Source organism: Mycteria americana, chromosome 12, assembly GCF_035582795.1.
Source record: "Mycteria americana isolate JAX WOST 10 ecotype Jacksonville Zoo and Gardens chromosome 12, USCA_MyAme_1.0, whole genome shotgun sequence".
In the NCBI taxonomy this organism is placed as follows: Eukaryota; Metazoa; Chordata; class Aves; order Ciconiiformes; family Ciconiidae; genus Mycteria; species Mycteria americana.
The window spans coordinates 71,404-82,032 of NC_134376.1; the positions used below are offsets into that span (position 1 = coordinate 71,404).

Consider the following 10,629-nt stretch of genomic DNA (forward strand, 5'->3'; position numbering starts at 1 on the left):
AGCCTGATCTCCTTCTATGACAAGGTGACCCGCCTAGTGGATGAGGGAAAGGCTGTGGATGTTGTCTATCTAGACTTCAGTAAAGCCTTTGACACGGTCTCCCACAGCATTCTCCTGGAGAAACTGGCTGCTCATGGCTTGGACGGGTGTACTCTTCGCTGGGTAAAGAACTGGCTGGACGGCCGGGCCCAAAGAGTGGTGGTGAATGGAGTTTACTCCGGTCGGCGGCCGGTCACAAGCGGTGTTCCCCAGGGCTCGGCGTTGGGGCCAGTTCTGTTTGACACCTTTATCAATGATCTGGACGAAGGGATCGAGTGTACTCTCAGTAAGTTTGCAGACGACACCAAGTTGTGTGGGAGTGTTGATCTGCTGGAGGGTAGGCAGGCTCTGCAGAGGGACCTGGACAGGCTGGATCGATGGGCCGAGGTCAATTGTATGAGGTTTAACAAGGCCAAGTGCAAGGTCCTGCACTTGGGCCACAGCAACCCCATGCAACGCTATAGGCTTGGGGAAGAGTGGCTGGAAAGCTGCCTGGCAGAGAAGGACCTGGGGGTGTTTGTTGACAGCCGCCTGAATATGAGCCAGCAGTGTGCCCAGGCGGCCAAGAAAGCCAATGGCATCCTGGCTTGTATCAAAAATAGCGTGGCCAGCAGGACTAGGGAAGTGATCGTGCCCCTGTACTCGGCACTGGTGAGGCCGCACCTCGAATACTGTGTTCAGTTTTGGGCCCCCCGCTACAAGAGGGATATTGAGGTACTGGAGCGTGTGCAGAGAAGGGCAACGAAGCTGGTGAAGGGTCTGGAGCAGAAGTCTTATGAGGAGCGGCTGAGGGAGCTGGGACTGTTTAGCCTGGAGAAAAGGAGGCTGAGGGGAGACCTTATCGCTCTCTTCAACTACCTGAAAGGAGGTTGTAGAGAGGTGGGGGTCGGCCTCTTCTCCCAGGTAACAAGCGATAGGACAAGAGGAAATGGCCTCAAGTTGCGCCAGGGGAGGTTTAGACTGGATATTAGGAAATTTTTCTTCACCGAGAGGGTTATCAAGCATTGGAACAGGCTGCCCAGGGAAGTGGTTGAGTCGCCATCCCTGGAGGTATTTAAAGGACGTTTGGATGAGGTGCTTAGAGACATGGTGTAGTGGTGGTTTTGGCAGTGTTAGGTTTATGGTTGGACTCGATGATCTTGAAGGTCTTTTCCAACCTATATGATTCTGTGATTCTGTGATTCTGTATTAGGCACCCCCCCGCCTTGTTGGATCAGTCCCTCTCTAGCCTTCTCTAAAATTGTTCTCCTCTCCTCAGCGGTAAACAAATGTTCTAGGAGAGCCTGTACATCTCCCCAGTTAGGACTAGGAGTCGTGATTAACAGTACTATACGTTCCTTCCGGATTGTTTCGATAGGATCCGACTGCCTGTTTGCAGTTTAATAAATCAGAAGCAGTAAAAGGTACGTGTACGGATACCGGTGCTCCTTCAGGCCCTACAGCCTGTCTGAGGGGAGCTCAAACTATGGGTTTCTGTCCCCTTGTTCTTTTAGAGATAGCACTCACAACTCCATCACCACTTGAGCTATCAGATTTGGGCTGTTTGGGGGGAGCTACCAACAGCTGAATATCCTCTTCTGAATTTTCCCATTCAATACAACGTGGTTTTCCCTTTTTCTCTTTTAACACATATATTCCAATCTGATGTTTAGAATCCACTAAACCACCTTTCTTCCTAATATCCCAATCGCGCCTTAACGAAGAAAAACATATCCACAGAAGGCATTTCATCCCATTTTTCAGTTCCCCGACAACACAACATTAATTCCGATATAGTGTTATATTTCAAGGATCCAATTCTCGGGCCATTTTGCACCATCTTCCCATGGATATTGTGGCCACCGTTGATTACAATATCGTTTTAGCTGATTTTTAGTCATGGCATCTCCCCCAAATTTATTGCAATGCTTCAGGATGCATCCTAGAGGAGAGCAAAGGGGTGCCTCCTGGGAAGCAGCAGCACCCATCCCGGTACCGAAAAACCCAGTATTCCTATACAAACCAGAACGAGGGACGTCTCCCTTCGTTACTCAGAACGGGACAGCGTGGAGAAACAAACAGAACTATGCTACTGCCACCTGTCTTTCCTGGTGCGTCTTATGCAGAGCCCAGAACAGAACACAGGCTGCCTGCTTCCCGAGACATCTTGCCCCTACCCCCTTTTCTCCTATCCCCAAAAAACACCTCTTTTCAGGAGCATTGCACCGTTTTGTCACTTACCGCCCGACCGCAGGAGAGGAGCTGAAGGAGTCCCCAGTCAACCGGTCGGTGCGCGCTGGAGTCCGCTCAGGCCTCTTCTCCCCGTCGGACGCGGCAAGACGAACCGGGCGAGGCTGTCAGCTCGGTCCCATCTGGGGTGTCAAAACTGTTATCCCACAGGCGTGAGGTCGTTTACCCGGTGTGCGGGACGCCAATATACACACAGGGCAGAGGTGTTTTTATGGCATGTCTGCGCAGAGATGGGCGCTAGGTGGTAGCTCCACAAAGCTAGCACAAAGTTCGCTCCTACAAGTACAGTATTGATACAGTCTAGCTATGCATATATGCATAGGTAATTACACAAAGCAGTTTTCTATTGGTGTGCATTTCTCTTCTTTCAAGCTACTTCAAGCTACAGCGCTACTTTAACATGCTGCGCACGCTCAGAGGCGAGGGCTCTCTGCTTGGGCTGGTGTCTCCAGCTCGAGGGGTGTGACTTTTAGTATTATAAGGAGGATAGTTTGCGGGAGGGTGCTTCTTATCACACTCCTACTAGTTGTTTCGGACGGTTCCCAAAACATTTCAATTAGCTTACCTATTTCTTCAGGATGTGCTTCTCTCCCAAGGACAGTAATTCTTGTTTAGACGTTCCACTTTCCAGACTCAATCCTCCTTATCAGTTTTACGTAAGCCCTGACCTTCCACCAGCTCCTGGTAGACGACACCGTCAGACTACAACACGACCGTTCTTTTATGCCAGTCAGTGCGTTCAGAATTAGGAACAGAAAGAACAGGGCAAGCTAAACACCCACGCAAGCCTCATATCCCTAAGAAATGATTAAAAAAACCCAAACGACCCCCATTTTAGATTGCGTTGGCTTAGGGACTGCCTCCTTCAAGTGCCAGAGCGGACCGGTGGAATCAGTCACAGAATTCAGCTGCCTACCAGGAGACAGCCCTCGTCCTCGCAAGGCAAATTTTTCAAAACGTGGTGCTATTTTCCGATTTTATCAACTACAGCGGGCTTGCCCTACCAGCACGAGTTGAGGACATTTTCCTGTGGGTTCATTTGACACTACAGTAAGTTTTGAGCAGGTACAAGCAACCAAGCGCGAGATAGAAAGTCAGCTAAGATACCAGCTGCCGTACAAAATTCGTTCAAGATTGTGCCTGCGGGAACGGCACAAAGCCCACGATGACTGAACAAGTATGTCGGAGGCCCTACGGCAAACAGTGCCGACGTTTCGTGAAGCTCTTTTCCTGTCAAGAAAAGGACCTTTTATGCAGTACCTCTACTGGAATTCAGGCTGCTTCCTACACGTTCTGGCAAGTTAGCTTTCACAGAAACCCCCGAGAACTTCAACCACCAAGCAACATTTGTAATTCTTGCTCTCTACCTACGGGGAATTTCAGCGAATCAGACCACTTAAAGCAAAATTCTGGGTCTGTTTCACGCCAATCAAATAGCTAAGCCATGGACAGGGGTCTGTAGAAAGACAACGACTTTAAAAGGTAAAGATAGGAGAGTACTCACTTTTCTGACATTTCTTCCAGTCGTTCCATTGATTTAGCAGCCCAACCCAGCCGTCGAAATTCTGGTGCAACAGAGAGAGCAGTAGCACGTCCACGCCATTCTCCCCTAGCCACAGAGCCTTCCGCTTTGCCCATTCCTGCCAAGAGCCAGAGCATCGGCGCCGTAGCACCTTGGGAATAACGCACCTCCCATAGCTACACACCTTTACAAAAGAACCGAGCAGGGTGTAAACAAACATTGCAATGGTTGCGGTAAGGGCTCAAACAGGGATGCCTATGTTATCACTCTGAGATTCAACAACCACTAAAAATGTCATTTTGCTGCAGTATTACAGGAGTTCATTGACTAGTGTCAAAAATTTTGTTGAAAATTCATTGTTTGAAGCATGACTTCCAAATGCAAATGTTAAGTAATTCTCGTGAGCCTTTAACTGAGCGGAATGCAGGATCTGTCTAAAACAATGGTGGAATGGAGGGCTAGAAGCCCTAAACTAACTCACCATCCTGGCAACTATTGGAGACTTTTGGTGACTATGGGGGAACAGAGCTTGTGAAGCTTTGCCAGTCTGGCAATAGAAAGCTAAGGCCCCGCAAATATGGTATGTTTAACAAAAAAAGAAAGGGGGGGGGGTGGGGGGTGTTGTTTTGTAGTTCTTCTGCTTTCTACACAGAACCAAAGCAGTTTTAGTGCACTAATGAAAGTTCACACTTCCACACGGTACTCCTACAAACATCAGTCACTGCTAATAAGCAATGGATGTAGTGGGTACAGAGAAACCTTCTGTACAGCAAATGCTTTAAGCTTTTCTACAGTCAAGACTTTACTTCCCAGGTCCCTGCAAAGACCCTTACTCTGCCCTGCCCCAGCCACCCCGTTCTATTTGGAACGATTGCTGAAAAACACAAATACTCCACAGCAAATAAGCAACCGACCTCCAGACCCAGAGCTTTCCCTTAGAGGACAATGCCAAAGCCAAGCCCAGAATTTTTACTTGCTGATGACCGCCAGCGTGTGAGAGCAGAGCTGGATGCGAGGACTTCCCTCCCAGATGACAGAAACGCTCATGTGCACACATGCATGCGCAGTCCTGAGCTGCAGTTCCGGCTTTGGACCCTCCCAACGACCAAACGTCGGTACTGCAGCTGGGGAGCCGAGTATGCGCAGTGGTGCATTTTCCCGAGCTTGCTGCTGCCGCTGTGTGGACAAAAGTCGGTACTGCAGCTTGGAAGCTGCACATGGGCAGCGGTGCATTTTCAAGTGCTCGCTGCTGTCGCTCAGTGGAACAGGGTCAGTACTGCAGATGGGGATCCGTGCATGCGCGTTGGCGCATTTTCGCGAGCTCGCTGCTGCCTGTGTGTGGACAAAAGTCCGTACTGCAACCTACTAGCAGCGCATGCGCAGTGGTGCATTTGTGTTGTGCTCGCTGCTGCCGCCCGGAGACTAAAAGGCGGTACTGCAGCTGTGGAGCCGCGCATGCGCAATGGCGCTTTTTTGGTGCTCGCTCCTGCCACTCCATGGACAAAGGTCGGTACTTCAGTTGTGGCTCGGCGCTTGCGCAGTGGCGCATTTTCCCGTGCTCGCTACTGCCGCTCAGTGGAACAAGGTCAGTACTGCAGCTGGGGAGCCGCGCATGCGCGGTGCCGCGCTTTTTTTTGTGCTCGCTGCTGCTACCCCGTGGACAAGAGTCGGTACTGCAGCTGGGGAGAGCTCTGTCTGTCTTGTTGCCATTTAAAATTTCTTCATATACATCATCTTTTTATGCATTTTAAACTCCTTTTTTTAATTCATATATATGAGGTATTTTTCTATTTTATAAACCTATATATCTCTATTTACATTTTCTCATGTTCTAAAATCCTTTATATAATAGAGTAGACAGAGGGGTTTCTTTTAAAATCTTTTTACTTATTTATATATATATATAAGTTTTCAGTATATATAAAAATGTGAGATTTTTCTCTACTTCAATGCCTCACACCCATATTTACAGTTTTTAATTATTTAATCCCTCCCCCAAAAATTTTTAGGCATTTTGGGGCTGTCACCCCCCTTTGTCATCCCCCCACTCAACCTGCTCCTCTACCACATCATTGTCCCCCCCAGTGACACTGGGGTGCCCCAAATGACATCATCACTCCCCAGCCTTTCCCCTTCTTAGTCACACCCAAAAGACAAACAAAACAAGGGAAACTGCCCCAACTGCCAGCTCCTTACTTTAATCAAGCCATTTACATATGTACATGCCCCACCAAAAAAGGGGAGCTCCGCTAGAAAAATAAGGGGGGGCAGCCCCCCAGACGCTTGCAGCCCCCCCAGCCCCTGTCCCACAGCCTGGCAGCCGCCCCACAGCATAGAGGAGTGAGCCCGACGACGGTGCCACGTCTCTTGCTCAGCCTCTGCTCCGCCATGGTCCCGCTCCGTTCCCGCGCTGCGACGGGCTCCCCAGGGCAACAAATGGCCCCGGTCCCTCTCGGCCCTGGGCTCTCCCCACCAGACAGCCCTCGCTGCCGCACCTGGGGAGCACCCCCCGGAGACAGAGCCAGGAGCCTCCAGGCACAGGCCTGGCCCCTGACCCTCAGCATGCCTAACGACCCGCAGGGAAACCTGGCCGGGGGGATCTAGGGAGCACCGCCAGACGCTTACAGCAAGACTGCTGGCAAACAAAAGCCCCAAATTCCATTTCAGCACAGGAAAAAAACAGCACAACAGAAAGTACAGGCATTCAGCAAGAATAAGGGATAGGAGAGCAGTTGAGCTGAAGGAGGATTCTAGGGAAACAGCTCCGCTCGAGATACAGGGCATGCTTTAACAGCTACAGTGACTGCAACGCTTCAAATCGCTATTAAGACCAAGGGATAGGATTTTCAACACCTTCTTCACCTAAAAGTGAACGCTCTTGCTGCTCTTGGAAAATGTCTCATCCCTTCCTTCCAGCACTGCTGCAGGGAGACAACCCTGTGAGGCTGCAGGACAAGGTCGGACCCTCATCAGAACCTACGCTCACGGATCCACCACAACGGCTGCAGCCCTCGCGCTGCTGCTGCACGTCTCGCTTGCTCGGTCAAGAAAGCTGAAAGGGAAGTGTAAAACTTTAGAGAGTAACATGGAAAATAAAGAACAAATCTCAGTAATTCACTCTACACTAAAAAGGTGGGCGTATGTTTATATACATCCAACAACAACACTTACACGATAAAAGCATTTGAGTTTCCTTTTGCATTCATTTAATTTGCACAGCTGGGATACCATTAAATCATCTATCTCCAAAATGCACGGTTATAATGGGACTGGGGGGGGGTCATGTGCTGTGTAACTAGGAGGGACATCTGCCCAGCCGCGCTGCCCAAGAGAGACACTACTGAAGTGCCAGGGAAACGCACCACAGAAAGAGGCAGAAATAAAGTACTGCAGAGCACGCCATCAAAATATTGGGGAAAAACTTGCAACATTCAGTTGCCTCTCTCTTGAAACATGGAGAACAAATACCCAACTGCTGAAATACCCCTTGTAAGTTGTATGCCACAGCTATTGGGCAGTTACAGCTTAAACAGTGCCAATCACTTTGTAAATGACACAATTTTAGCTTCTGTTTAAAGTTTCAGTTATGATAGCAAAGTCAGTGAGATAAGAGATCCCCCAGATGGTTTCACCGGGGGGGGGGCGGAAATCAAATCCCCAGTGCTGCAACGCATCAGGCTACCAAAAGGGACTGGCAGATTTGCTAATGCTTTTGGCTGTACTGAAGCATGCAGAGGAACGCCTTTTTATCATATCTCGGCTGTTACAACTGAGAACCAAAGACCAGCAATGTCATCAACTTTTGGAAGACGTGCTGGGCTTGGGTCCTTGGAAGGAAATTGACTCTTTTTTTTTTTTTAAAAAGAGAGTGACAAGTCTTGTTGCTGATGACTTCTACTGGAACGTACAGCCGCTCCGATGGGAAGTTCACCAAACGCAACTTCTTTGAATGAGAAGGATTTCCAGTCAGGAAAATCTCTTTCCAACTGAAGTCAAAAATTACACACTGTAGCTTCCGGAAAAAGGACCCTATTGAAGCAGTAACTCACCAAAACCACATCAGGACTCACTGGCGGTACTTACAAGGCTGCTAACGCTTCTTGGGAAAGTCTGGAAAACACGCAGAAGCGATGCCCATTTCTCCCGTTTTGTCCACGTCTCTTCTTTGACCTTGATGGTTTTTAGTACGGATGCTAGGATCGCAGTAAGGTTTTTCAAGCACTGCTAGAAGATATTTTAAAAACTTACTGACTGAAAAAGCAGAAAGCTTTTACCATGAAAACAAAGGCTCTTCCTTCTGAATAGCTGAACTCTTCCCAACAGTTTCTTTCCTCTTGTAGTACAAAATTATTTTCACAGTATCATTTAATAGTAAGCACACAGAAACAGAAGATTACACTTTGAGGAAGAGAAAAGAAACGGACGGAAGTCAGCTTGGCATAGGCATGCTCCAGAACACGCCTTATTGCTATTTGTAGTATTTGTGTTGAAATACTTCATAGAAAAACTGTAGAAGCAGAGTTGGCACATTCTTCATGTTACCTTTAAAGTCCACGCTACGAGTACCTTAGGAAAAACGCAGGCACACATCGTAGGCTTACCGTGTACTTGCAGACCACTACGGAGCCTTTCCATCCATCTTGTCCTTTCGTGGCAGAAGAAAGGGCGACCACGGCAAAATGGTGGCAGCTGACGTTCTGCTGAGAGAGGAGAAAAAACCTTTAGCATAACGCTGGGTAGGAATCTAAAGCTTCCTTTTTTTGTGAAGCTTGGTGAAGACTACAACTGAGTGGAGGATAAAGTGTTTTGCATCATCTTTGCTACAGTTGATGACACAGGCTGCTAGAGCTTTTGCAGTTTTTAGACACCCGTGCCTTTTTTGGACTCATGGGCACCTTTAGTTTCACTAGAACCCCTTTCATAGATACACGCAGGTGACACACACATATACCTACATACAGTTTCCGAAGCCTACGTACAGTCAAGACTTCCTCACCCCATACGTCCCAAGGTGAGCATTTTTGTTAAACAGCACAGCAACCCATCTGTCCCTGTGAACTGCCTCCTTGCAAAACAGGAATGATTTTTTGCAGGCCGTTTCTCCAAATGGTCAAGTCCTTCTCACACTGCAGTTGTGCCACCAAACCTGCCTAGGGTCCCTCCCAGCTTTTGACTGTCCTGACATTTCACAGCCACGCGCTCTAGTCCATCTTCCAACAGCAAAAAGACGGCACGCCCTCAGACCCAGAGCACAGCCCTCCCGACGGCCACACACCCCTTGCTGTTTCGATGAGGAGCCACTGACCATCCCTGCGAGCACAGCTGCACGCGCAACATCAGTTCCACCTACCCTGATTTCAGTGGATGTAGCTTCTGAAGCTTTACACTGAAAACCTTATCTTGACACTTCGCCACAGTAGAAGGGATCCGTAACTAGAACCCCACAAAAACCTAGAAACACCACTTGCAATCCCACAGCAGCGACAGCTTCAGAACTATTTAGACCAGGAACCAGGGAGAAAAATAAAACCGCTTCATCGCACGCATGGGAAAGCAGCAGAGAAAAGGGTCAGCGTTCATAGCCCTCACGGAAAACAGGCATTCCCCTTCCCTTCCTAAAGCCCTCTGTTGGGTCTAAATACCGCAGCACTACCGTGGCACTATCGAGAGCAGGGAACAACAGCCCTGCCGCTGGACATTTACATAGCAGCATGCATAAACAGAGGGACACGTTTTGCCACGCACAACCCTGAACTTCCTGAAAATTCACGTTGACCAAAAATAGCCACTTGGAACATACCACCCAACAACATTTGGCAATAAAACTTCAACGTGTTTCACCCACGCAAATTGTTTGGTAACTTGCTATTTGCTTCCCATTGTTGTTCTTCCTTCGGAAATTCCACTTGCGGCCAAGTTATTCACTACTGCTTCAAGCATTTACCTTCCTGGGATTACCAGCACATCAACACAGGCAAGTAACTTAACTGCTCTTCTACAATTGTCCAAATTACAATTACAGCCATGAAAGAGGAGTGAAAGAGAAGAAAAGGAGAGCTCAGGCAGCAAGAGAGCTCTGCAGGCTGCCACCACTCAGCATTGCACTCTTTTTAAAAACACACACACGCGCCCCCCACAAAAAAACAGACCAAAAACCCCATGACCTTGTACCTTTTTTCTTTCAGAGCTCATCCCTGTCTCAGCACGCTGTCTTGTCAAAGCGTGAAGTGCAGACGATCTGTAGCCCAATGACATTTGCGTGTGATGAATACACGTTCAGAAGGACTCCAGATCTGTAAGACAGGTGCCATTTTTGTGGTTTTAATAAACATCACTCAAGTTTACTGACTGACACGTTTCAGAGGAAACTAATTGTTGTGGTTTAGCCCCAGTCGGCAATTAAGTACCACCCAGCAGCTCGCTCACCCTCCCCCCCCCCGGTGGGATGGGGGAAAGAATCCAAGGAGCAAAAGTCAGAAAACTCGTGGCCTGAGATAAGAAGAGTTTAAGCATTGGAACAAAACAAGAAGAAGAATGAATTCTCATGAGAAGGAAAACAACAAGAGAGCAAGAGAGGAACAAAACCCAGGAAAAAACAAGCGATACAACCCCTCACCACCCGCCGACCGATGCCCAGCCAGTCCCCCCAGCAGCGATCCCTATCCCCCGGCCAACTCCCCCCCCCCAGTTTCTATGCTGAGCATGACACCAGATGGGATGGAATAGCCCTTGGGCCAGTTTCCATCAACGCTTTTGGCTGTGTCCCCTCCCAGTTTCTCGTGCGCCCGGCAGAGCAGGGGAAGCTCAAAAGTCCTTGACCAGTGTAAGCATTTCTTAGC

The 10,629-nt window shown here is 48.7% G+C and overlaps 1 long non-coding RNA gene across 7 annotated transcripts in view; it reads right to left on the minus strand.

The window, feature by feature from the left end:
* Nucleotides 1-3,349, minus strand: part of LOC142416051 (uncharacterized) — a 36,340-nt gene extending 32,991 nt beyond the window's left edge. For 6 of the 7 annotated variants that reach the window (XR_012777615.1, XR_012777618.1, XR_012777616.1 and 3 more), the window contains exons 1-2: nucleotides 2,834-3,008; nucleotides 2,260-2,390 (exon numbers count right to left, since the gene is read on the minus strand). This is a non-coding gene — a long non-coding RNA (uncharacterized LOC142416051). Of the gene's footprint in view, nucleotides 1-2,259; nucleotides 2,391-2,833 lie in introns of all 7 variants that reach the window. The other variant, XR_012777617.1, reaches the window with a different exon arrangement.
* Nucleotides 3,350-10,629: the final 7,280 nt, after the last annotated feature.